Source organism: Spermophilus citellus (assembly GCF_964194105.1).
Source record: "Spermophilus citellus genome assembly, chromosome: 9".
In the NCBI taxonomy this organism is placed as follows: Eukaryota; Metazoa; Chordata; class Mammalia; order Rodentia; family Sciuridae; genus Spermophilus; species Spermophilus citellus.
Window position 1 is genome coordinate 9269993 of NC_138191.1, and position 10670 is coordinate 9280662.

A 10670-nucleotide genomic window follows, 5' to 3' on the forward strand; every position below is an offset into this window, starting at 1 on the left:
TCTCTAGAAATTTGTTGATATTTTCTAATATCAGGCTTTCTAATTGTAATTGTAATTTCTATTTTCCTGGAGTGTAAATTTTCAAAATAGTTTCTATTTTATCTTCTGTATTTCAATCATTATATCATGATATTTCCCTTTTCATATTTTCTTTTTCCTCATGAATTTAAGTAATTTCAGTTTTCTCTCTCTTCTTCATTAGCATGGCTAGTGGTTTATCAATTTTATTTATTTTTTCAAACAACCAATTTTTTGTTTTGTCAACTTTTTGAATTGTTTCTTTTATTTTAATTTTATTGATTTCAGCTCTGATTTTAATTATTTTCTGTGTTCTACTACTTTTTTTTGTGTTGATTTGTTCTTTTTCTAGGGCTTTGAGATGTAATGTCAGGTCATTTATTTGTTGACTTTTATTCTTTAATGAATGAGCTCAATGCAATGAACTTACCTTTTAGCACTGCCTTCATAAGTCCCAGAGATTTTGATATGTTGTATCATTGTTCTCATTGCTTCTAAGAGTTTTTTCCATCTTTTTCATGACGTCTTCTGCTATCCATTTGTTATTCAGTAGTGTATTATTTATTCTCCAAGTTTTCGAGTAGTTTCTATTTTTTATTTTATCATTGATTTCAAATTTCATTCTATTATGAAATTTTATACAATGCAGGATAGTATCTCTATTTTTTGTATTTGCTAAGATATGCTTTGTGGCATAACATATGTTCTATTTTAGAGAATGATTCATGTGTTGCTGAGAATAAAGTGTATTTGCTTATTGATGGATGAGTTCTATAGTTTCTTTGTTTAGTTTTTGTTTGGAAAATCTATCTAGTGATGAGAGAGGTGTTTTGAAGTCATCCAGTATTATTCTGTTGTGGTCTATTTGATTCTTGAAGTTGAGAAGGTTTTTTTTTAATGTACATAGATGCTCCAATGCTTTAGGTATACATATTTATGATTCTTATGTTTTGTTGATGTATGGTTCCTTTAAACAGAGTGAAATGTCCTTATTCATCTCTTCTGATGAACTATGGCTGGAAGTCCACTTTATCTGATATGAGGATGTAAACCCCTGCTAGTTTACGCAGTCCATGTGGGTGATATGTTTTTTCCCATCCTTTCACCTTCAGTCTATGGATATCTTTTCCTATGAGATGAGTCTCTTGAAGGCAGCATATTGTTGGGTCATTTTAAAAAACCCAATCTGCCAGACTATTAAAAAATATTTCCATAAGTCCAGATAGCCATAACTGGATCTGAGGTTATGCAGCTAGGAATTATTGATTAAAAAAAAAAAACAACAAAACAAAGCAAAACAAGAACAACCAAACCAAATAAAAACAAAAACAACCCACATTCTTGTCTTTACATATGAGAGAATTTTTGCACCAAAAGTTTGACATACAGATAAATTAAATAGAACTCTTCAAGTTTTTAAATGGAGCTCATAAATTTGGAGAATGAAGTTAGGTGTTGTACCATGATCCACACAACTGCTTTTCTTTTCACGTCTCTGCCCACAGTTTCCTTCCCATCCACAATTTGGGCTATTTTGAACTTTTATTTAATCACTTAGTCCTCTATTTGTTACACAGATAAGTTTTCTGTGTTCTTTCAAACTGTTTTGGGACATTCGTTATAGTAAGGTAGGTGGGTTAGGGCGATCTCCAGGATCCCTGCTCAGAGTGAGGGGCAGATGCTTGTTCTCTCGGGACACAGGGGTATGGGAGGAAGGGAAGTATTCATGTGGTCAGATGGGAGGAAGTGGAGCCAGGAGATGTGATCCTTACATGTGCTGTCCCTCCAGCTGATTGACAAGAGCACACAGAAAGACACACACACATGAATGTTTCTATAATGACAGGCTCTGCAGGTGCTGGGAGAAAGGTTTGCAAAGCAAGTTAGTGAGCAAGGAGTGCAGGTGGGGCTGGCCTAGTTCTCTGCCTTTGCTCACAGTCTGGGAGGCTCAGAAGACTCCCCTGAGAAATTGACCTCAGAGCCTGAGGTCAGAGTGGTTATAAAAGGAAGCTGGTGAGGCGAGCAAATGGGACCAAGTTCCCCAAACTGAGTGAACTCTTTGTAGTACAGGTACATGATCTAAGAGGGTGGTTTAGTCCTGCTTTGTGACAGTAAGTGGAAAGGTTAACAATTACCCAGCAGGCGTCATTTTCTTTTCTGATTTATTTTTGAAGAAAAATCACTTTTTGCTGCTGAGAGCCATGGCGGAGTCTGTTTGGCCCCTGGCATTTTGCCAACAGTATTGATTGACAGGCGAGGTATTACTATCTGCCTCTGCCTCTACTTTTAGTTCTAGAACTATTTTGGAGTTCTCTTGGGGATTTCCGGGGATTCCCCGAGAGTTCCCATTGGTTGGGGAAGTGCAGGAGGAGGGATTTCCGGGAGAGATATTTCCGGCTGGTGGTTCCTGGACAGCTGGGAGGCATTAGAAAGAATTCCCCAGGAGCTTGTGTGAGGTTTTTTCTTGCAGTTCAAAAATAAAGTTTGTTCCTGCTTCAGTGGCTCGTGATCTGTGCCCAGTCAGACTGGGGCATTTTGCAACGGGGGGGGGGGGGGGGTTGTGTTTCATTGTTCTGCATGTGAATTTAAACATTACTACACTGGTGTAACATTGAGGGTTTGCAGCAGAGTATGACATAAAGATGACGTCATCAATTCTCAACGTATGAGTAGTAAGAATACCTACTTGTTGAGCTAAGGCATTTCTCAGACCCGTTTTTTTCTCGTGGGTCCAGGTGAGGAAAGAAGTTATTTAAGGTCCTGTGGGTGAGGACTAACAACTGCTGGAACAGTGCTGTTTGTATTCAGAGTACCGTGAAAGAGACTTTGAAACCTGCACTTTTAATCCATGTGAAAGTGGACTTCAAATCTGAACCTTAAATCCAGGCCACTCTTGATTTTTATCCCCTGTCTCCTTTCTACCTATCCTGTCTTCTATCCTACCTCAGGACACTGAGAAAATTGGTTTTAATGTTGGTAGTTTATGGACAATGTAATAGATTCACTTGTAGATTTTTTTTTTGAAGACTTAAAAGTGTAAAACAAATCAAAATCACCCATAGTCTCTCCACCTGGCGACCCACACCACTAAACCAAATTCTTTAAAAAAAAATTCTTTTTTTTTTGGCACTGTCGCAGTGGTAAAACAGATACACCTAATGTCCTCTTTTAACAGATAACAGTTGCAAAGTGCTGCAGGTGCTATTTGATATTCCTTCTGCATTGGGACAGATCCTGAGAAAGTGAGTTGGTTGTGAAACCCAGTGAAGTGAGCGACAGCTTCGGGACTCCTCCCATTTCAGCCAGGACTCCTTGCAGATGAAACTCATAGGGGCGAGGGGGACAGTCTAGCAGAAGAGTAAAGCGCACCCCAGCAGGAGCGGGGCGGCCGCCTGAGCTGCGCCTGGGACTTGGTTGGGGTCCCCTACAAAAGCGGAGCGCACAAGATGCTGGGGGCGTGGCGTGGAGGGTAGCGCCCTGGGAAGGGCGGAGCCCGCAAGGTCCCAGACTCCGCGGCATGGGGTGCAGCTGGTTCCTGTTGTTGTGGGTGCTCCCGCGGGTGTGGGGAAGCTCTGATGGTGGGTGGCCCAGGGTGCCCGGGTACTGGCGCTAACGGACCGAGAGAGGGAGCGGGCTTGGGACTTAGGGAAAGGCTCCCTTGGACCAGGGGATGAGCGCTGGGCCGCGGAGCCCAGAGCGCAGGAATGCACCAGAGATTGTGGGGTCTCTGGCTCCTGGCGCGGTGCGGGTCAGGGTAGGCGCACCCCAGCTGACCCTCCTGGACTCCCTTCTGCTTTGCTTCCTTCCTCTCCCTGTGCTGTCTGCTCCGTGGGCTGTACTTACCCAGTCTTCGTTTTCCCCAGTCCTGCGAAGGAGTGTCCTCTTCCGCTGTCTCCAGATCTCCTCCTTCACTAACAGCAGCTGGATGCGCACTGATGCCTTGGCCTGGTTGGGGGAGCTGCAGACGCACAGTTGGAGCAACGCCTCTGACACCATCAGCTTGGTGAAGCCCTGGGCCCAGGGCACCTTCAGCAGCCAGCAGTGGGTCCACCTGCAGAATATACTTCGGGTTTTTCGAAGCAGCTTCACCAGGGACATACAGGAATTCGCCAAAAATGCTGTCCTTGGAGTGTGAGTTGAGGGGATGGGATCCTGGGCAGGCGCCACAGTGAGAGAATGGACATGGAAGTCCTGCTGGGAGAGTGGGATGAGATTGTCTGCTTTCTCCCCCTCTGAGGACTTGCACTTCTGCCTGGCCGGGCCCCAGTTTCAGGCATCAGGCCACCCACTCTCTTTTCCTTCCACTGTGGTTCCCCTGGGTAACCCCAGTACCAGTCTCTTCTCCTTCATCCCTTTCAGTCCTTTAAACCTCATTTGAGTTTTGCACGTTTCTCTCCACAGATCCCATGGAGCTGCAGCTGTCTGGTGGCTGTGAGGTGCACCCTGGGAACGTCTCAGAACACTTTCTCCATGTAGCATATCAAGGAGAATATATCCTGAGTTTCCAGGGAACTGCTTGGGAGCCGGCTCCACAGGCCCCACATTGGGTTGATTTGGTCATCAAAGTGCTCAACCAGGACAAAGGGACAAGGGAAACAGTGCAGTGGCTCCTCAATGACATCTGCCCCCAATTTGTGAATGGCCTCCTAGAGACAGGGAAGACAGAACTGGAGAAGCAAGGTCAGCCTTCTGTCCTCTCCATCTCTCCTACACTCTGACTCCTCTCGGTTTTGCCATCCAAGGGTTTTCTTTCCATTTTTAAAAATTTATTTCATTTTATTATTTTTTTGGGGGTACTGAAATTGAACTCAGAGGTATTCGATGTCTGATCCACATCCCCAGCCCATTTTGTATTTATTTAGAGAACAGGGTTTCACTCAGTTCCTTAGTACCTCACTTTTTTTCTGAGGATGGCTTTGAACTCTGGATCCTCCTGCCTCAGCCTCCTGAGCTGCTGGATTTACATTTGTGTGTCACTGCTCAGTTGGTTTGCTTTCCTTTAAGCATCAGAGAAAGAGCAGGACACAGGAAAGGATGAATAAGGCTTGAGGGTATATTTTCTATTTATTTATTTTTTACTTATTTATTTTTTATTTACTTATTTATTTTAATACACCATTATTCAATAATTTATCATATTTCTGATTATATATATGGTATATTGACATTGAGGGTATATTTTCATATCACCCACCATCATTGAATACCTGCTGGGTTCCATGAGTTGAATTAAATCAAGACTGTGGGTCAGAATTGAATCAGACAATGTTTGAGACATGCTGTGTGCTCCAGCTGAGCTCAGGGTGTTAGAGTAGGGAGGTGGGGCATTTATGGGGCACTGGGATCAGGGGAGGGGAAGGAGTATCAGGGATGGGTCTCCTGGACAAGGTGACACAAAGGGATCAGAGCTACCTGGAGACTTCACCTCCAGAAGTGGACCTTTGGGGAGCATGAACCTGTGAGGAGCCTGGGACCTCTGATGCAGAGTTCTCACCTTATGGTTTCCTCATCCCTTATTGAATACAGTGAAGCCTGAGGCCTGGCTGTCCAGTGGCCCCAGTCCTGGGCCTGGGCGTCTGCTGCTGGTGTGCCACGTGTCTGGATTCTACCCAAAGCCCGTGTGGGTGATGTGGGTGCGAGGGGAACAGGAGCAGCAGGGCACTCAGAGAGGTGACATCCTGCCCAATGCAGATGGGACGTGGTATCTCAGAGCAACCCTGGATGTGGCAGCTGGGGAGGCGGCTGGCCTGGCCTGTAGGGTGAAGCACAGCAGCTTGGGAGGGCAGGACTTCGTCCTCTACTGGGGTGAGAAAGGGCTGGGGCTGTGTTGGAAATGGAGGCAGGTGGTTCTCCAGCATAGAGGGAGCGACTGTGAAGGATGGAGTTGGCACACCAACTAGGAGGGCTAGAAGGATGAATTCCAGACACAGAAAGGAAGAAAATAGGACTGAGATCCGATGTATTAAATACAAGATGAAATGGGATTGATAATCTTAGAGATCTGGAAATTGTTGGCAAATAATGAATCCTTGGAAGCTGGGCATGACAGCACTCATCTGTCTTCCCAGCTTCTGGGGAGGCTGATGCAGGAGAATTCCAAGGAGGTGGCCAGCCTAGCCAAATTAGGGAGACCTTGTCTCAAAATAAAAGATAAGGGCTAGGAATGCAGCTCAGTGGTTTGTCCCAGACTCTAGGGTTCAAAAATCAGTACTGCATATAAAATAACAACAGAATTCTGGGAAACTCAGTTCCCAGCAGAATGGGGATCAGGGACTTATGAAAAGCAGGTTAACAAGGAGAGTTGTGGTTTACTGAGTGCTTCCTGCGTGGGGCCAGGCCATGCCGCATCCAGTGCTTTACCTGAGCATCACCATTCTCTTTTGAAGCAGTTACTGTTATTTTATTTTACAAATGAGGAAATTGAGGCTGAGATAGGTTAACTACCCAGAGTCTCATAGAAGGTGGAAAAGCTGGATATAGATTCAGGTCTGCCTGGCTACAGAGCTTCACCTGTACGCTACGTTATTATATAGTGAAATGAACTGTAGTAGAGGTGCCTAGACCCTGTGAAAAGGTGGGGAGTCGAAACTTCTGAGGAACAGAAGTTGATGCTTTAAATCCATGGTGGTGGTGGGGAATAAGCAGCACCTGGCCCCCTCACATGTGCTAGACCAGGGAACTTGATACCTGGAAGGGTCCTGTGCTGACACACACCTTGTTTTCCCCCATGCAGAGGAGACCCACACCTCTGTAGGCTTGGTCCTCTTGGTGGTGACCTGTCTGGTGTTCCTCTTTATGCTCCTTCTAGGTTTAACCTTCTGGATTAGGAGATGCAGGTGGTTCTCCCCTTCCATCTGCTCCTTCCCTCATTCTCTCTTCTCCATCCCCTGTTCCTGTTTTCCTAAAGGTGACTCCGTTTCTACTCCCTCACAGCTCCTATGAAGACTTCCTGTGAGTCTCCTGGCCACCTGCCTCTCTGGAGGCCAGCATCAAGCTCCCAGGACTGTAGTCTTCCCCTGCTCAGGAACTGAGGGTGAAGTGAGCGTGGTGTTGGAGAAGTCACAAAAAATAATCACCTCCTCTTTTAACATTTATCTAAAAGAGTTTAAGTTCTTTTTCCTTCTGTTACAAGTGATTCTGTGCAGACAGCAGTGCCAACTCCCATGTTTACCTGCAGGCAATGCGGAGATACAGGGACTAGGGTGGGAGTGCCTGTGTTGGCCTCTGAGTTATGGAATCTGTCTTGAGCTGGGAAGCAAACATCCTGAGCCAAGGTGGCAGCTGCGGTGGCCTGTTGTCAAGTATAAAGTCAAACTCTGGCTTGGCTGTAATCTGCATTTCCCACGAAGACTGGAAATCTGGAATTTTCTGTGACATGTCTGATTTTAAAACGTCAGCATGATTTTGCAGAATATTCTGTGTGACATCCCAAATGAACACTGCTGACTAATGACATCTCAGGTTCTCCCAGTTTGTGTCACTTTTATGGAAACTTTGGAAACTAAGAAATAGATCCGCATATATGGCAATTAATATATGTATTAGATAACATCACTGCAAAGAATGGATGAGCTGATTCTCCATGTAGAAAATGAATTTTAGAACTCTGTCTTATAATATAAATATAAATAGTTTCATATATGCATGTTTTGGAATGTTTTGAAAAAATGTATATATATAGATATATGTTATATATCATATATTATATTTTAATAAATATATAATATTTACCACAAAAGTACTCAGAAACTAGAAGGTAAAATTTACATATGTTAAAAACATAAAATGTATGACAATAGGTGTCATAAACCAACTGTAAACTGGGTAAAATGTGTACTGACAGTGCTAGTTAATATTATTAATGACAGTTTCTATAAGTTCATAAAAAATTAATACTCTAAATAGTAACTGGACAGGCTGAATTAGGATATCTCACAAAGAGAAAATCCAGAAAAGCTAGTAAACATAATAAAGGATGATCATCCTCGGTAATAATCATGGGATAAAAATCAATGTATTAGTGAGAAATTCATTCTGATATCAATTTGTCATCAATGAAGGTGGATAATATGTCAGTTTTTAAACAACCTTTCAGGGAAAAATATCTTTATGTGAAAAATTCACTGACCTCTCAATTTGGAGATCATGTTGAAACGTCTTATTAAAATAAAAGTACCCGAATTTGAGGATGTATGCCCAGTGGCGAGTGGGCTCTTTATGTATCATATGTAAGTATGCATGCATTTTGCAGTTGTAAAATACTGAAAATAGACATGAATTTGAACTAAGTGCAGTTTCTTAAAGCAGAAACAGCCCAAATAACAGGAGCTTAAAATACTTTGAAAGTCTTTCATATAATAGCCATCCAGAGTAGGCACTCAAGGGTTAGTTCCACAGAGTGTTGCTAAGGATACGGGCTTCTTCAAGCTCATTTCTCTGTTAGAACCCTAGTGCTGCTCTTTGAAATAGTCACAAGAGCACATCTGCCTGCAAGAAAGGCTCGAATATGTATTTGGTCATAATGTGTCTAGCCCCAAACTAGACTTTGTAACCATTACATTGGGGGAAGCAACAACAGTCACCATTACAGGCAAGCATAGAACAATGTACAGTCCCTGAAGAGTGAGTAGATCTATTAAATTTGACTTGCAGGAATTACGATTATTTTATGAATTTTTAAATTTATCTTAAAATTTTCTTTTGTTTATCAGCAAGAATTATATGTACTAAATATCTATCTTTGAATATGTTTAAAAGAACACTTAAAGATAAAAATGGAGTGGATGTGGTAGATGCCTTTGATCCCAGCTGCTTGAGAGATGAAGCTGGAGGATTGTAAGTTTGAGGTCAGACTGCACAATTTATCAAGAACTTGTTTCAAAAAAAAAAAAAAGTGATGCACTCTGGGAATTCAGCCAATGGTAGATTAGATCCCTGAATTAGATTCCCAGTCCAAAACACACACACACACACACACACACACACACACACACACACACAAGCTAAAGCTAAAATACAAGGTTATTAAAAATATGTTTCATGGTTCATTTGGCAGTTTTTTATGGCACATACAATATTTGTGCATTTAACCATTGATGGCACCTTAATGTGATGCAATGCAATAATAATGTTATGATAATTAACACTAAATATTATGAAATGACATTAAAAAACAGATGGCATATGAATCTGATTAATACCTCCATATGCTTTCCTCTGATTTTGTAAAAGTTTGACTCTTGATCATCACCCCAAATTACAGCCAAGAGCTTACCCCATGGGTGATAGAAGCTAAAGGGTTACTACCATTGCACAGCTCCCTGACTCTTGATCCCTAACTCCTTGAAGACCTTTTGGGGAGTTCCACACGTCAGCATATAGGGATTCATTGATTTATTGCTAGGTCTTCTGATCAGTGTTCTGACTCCCTTGCTCCAGCATCTGTTGATCAGTCAGGCAGGGTGGTGCACACCTCCCATCCTTGGGGAGGCTGAGACAGGAGAATCACAAATTCGACCCCAGCCTGGGCAACTTAGTGAGGCCCTCTCTCAACATAAAAAGAGGTGAGGATGTAACTCAGGGGTAGAGAGTCCCTGTGTTTGATCCCCAGTACTGAATAAAACAAAAACAAACAAAAAACTTAAATGAATTGCAAGTCACTCAAGAGCTTTTAAAAATGGAGTAGAAGCATCATTTTTTTTTGTTTAGAAGCATCATCTTTTGTTTTTCAAATTATTTTTCTCTAGGAAAAAGAAAAACAGCATTTTACCCCAAATGCAATATGGAGGATAATACAGATTGGCTTTCCTAATCTGGAAAGATTTCTGAGATTCTTTTGCAGCCAGTGTTTAGGATGTAAATTTGGTTTAAACAATATCATGGGACATCTTTAGATAGGTTGTAAATGACAAATTCAGCTTCTATAATGAACATAGGGGGTTTTCAGGTTATCTGTTTCTTTTTTGAGTGAACTTCGGTGGTCTGTGTTTTTCAAGGAGTTTATTTCATCAAAGTGCTGATTTTGGGGGGATGAAGTCATCAAATATACCTTTATTAGTCCTTTAATATCTGTGGGATCTGTAGTTATGTCACATTCCTCATTTTCAATATGATAAATTGTGGGTTTTTTTGTTTTCACAGATCACTCAAGCGAGAGGTTGATCAATTTTATTAATCTTTCCTTTTCTATTTACTTTGAGTTTAACTTATTGTTTTTCTAGTGTTTGAAGATACAAGCTGCGGTTACTGATTTGAGATCATTATTTCTAATACAGGCATGTCAGTGGTACAAATTTCTCTTGAAATTCTGCATTTTTTTGTTGTTGAGTTGTGAGAGTTATTCAAGTATTTTGGATCCTAAGAATTTATGGAGTTTTAACTTTTTGCATATCTGACAATTTTGACTGTGTGCCAGACATTGTGGATTTACGTGATTAGATGGTAAGTAACTATGTATATTGGGATACAATTTAGTAATGGATCATCAGAGGCTTGGTTTTGAGCATTGTTAGTGCTATGGTTTGAACAAGCTCTGTCCAAAATTCTGGAGTTGCTATTACAATGGTAAGAGGTGGGCCCTTTAAGATATAATTAGGCCCCGGGGAACTTCTCTCTTTGGAATGAGATTCAGGCCCTTATAAAAGAGGCTGCGT

At 42.0% G+C, this 10670-nt stretch overlaps 1 pseudogene across 1 annotated transcript; it reads left to right on the forward strand.

Annotated features, from left to right (window-relative positions):
• Positions 1-3520: 3520 nt before the first annotated feature.
• On the forward strand, positions 3521-6973 carry LOC308656858 (antigen-presenting glycoprotein CD1d-like; annotated as a pseudogene). The gene is made up of 6 exons: positions 3521-3596; positions 3882-4149; positions 4420-4698; positions 5545-5823; positions 6752-6854; positions 6952-6973. The product of its transcript is annotated as an antigen-presenting glycoprotein CD1d-like (transcript).
• Positions 6974-10670: the final 3697 nt, after the last annotated feature.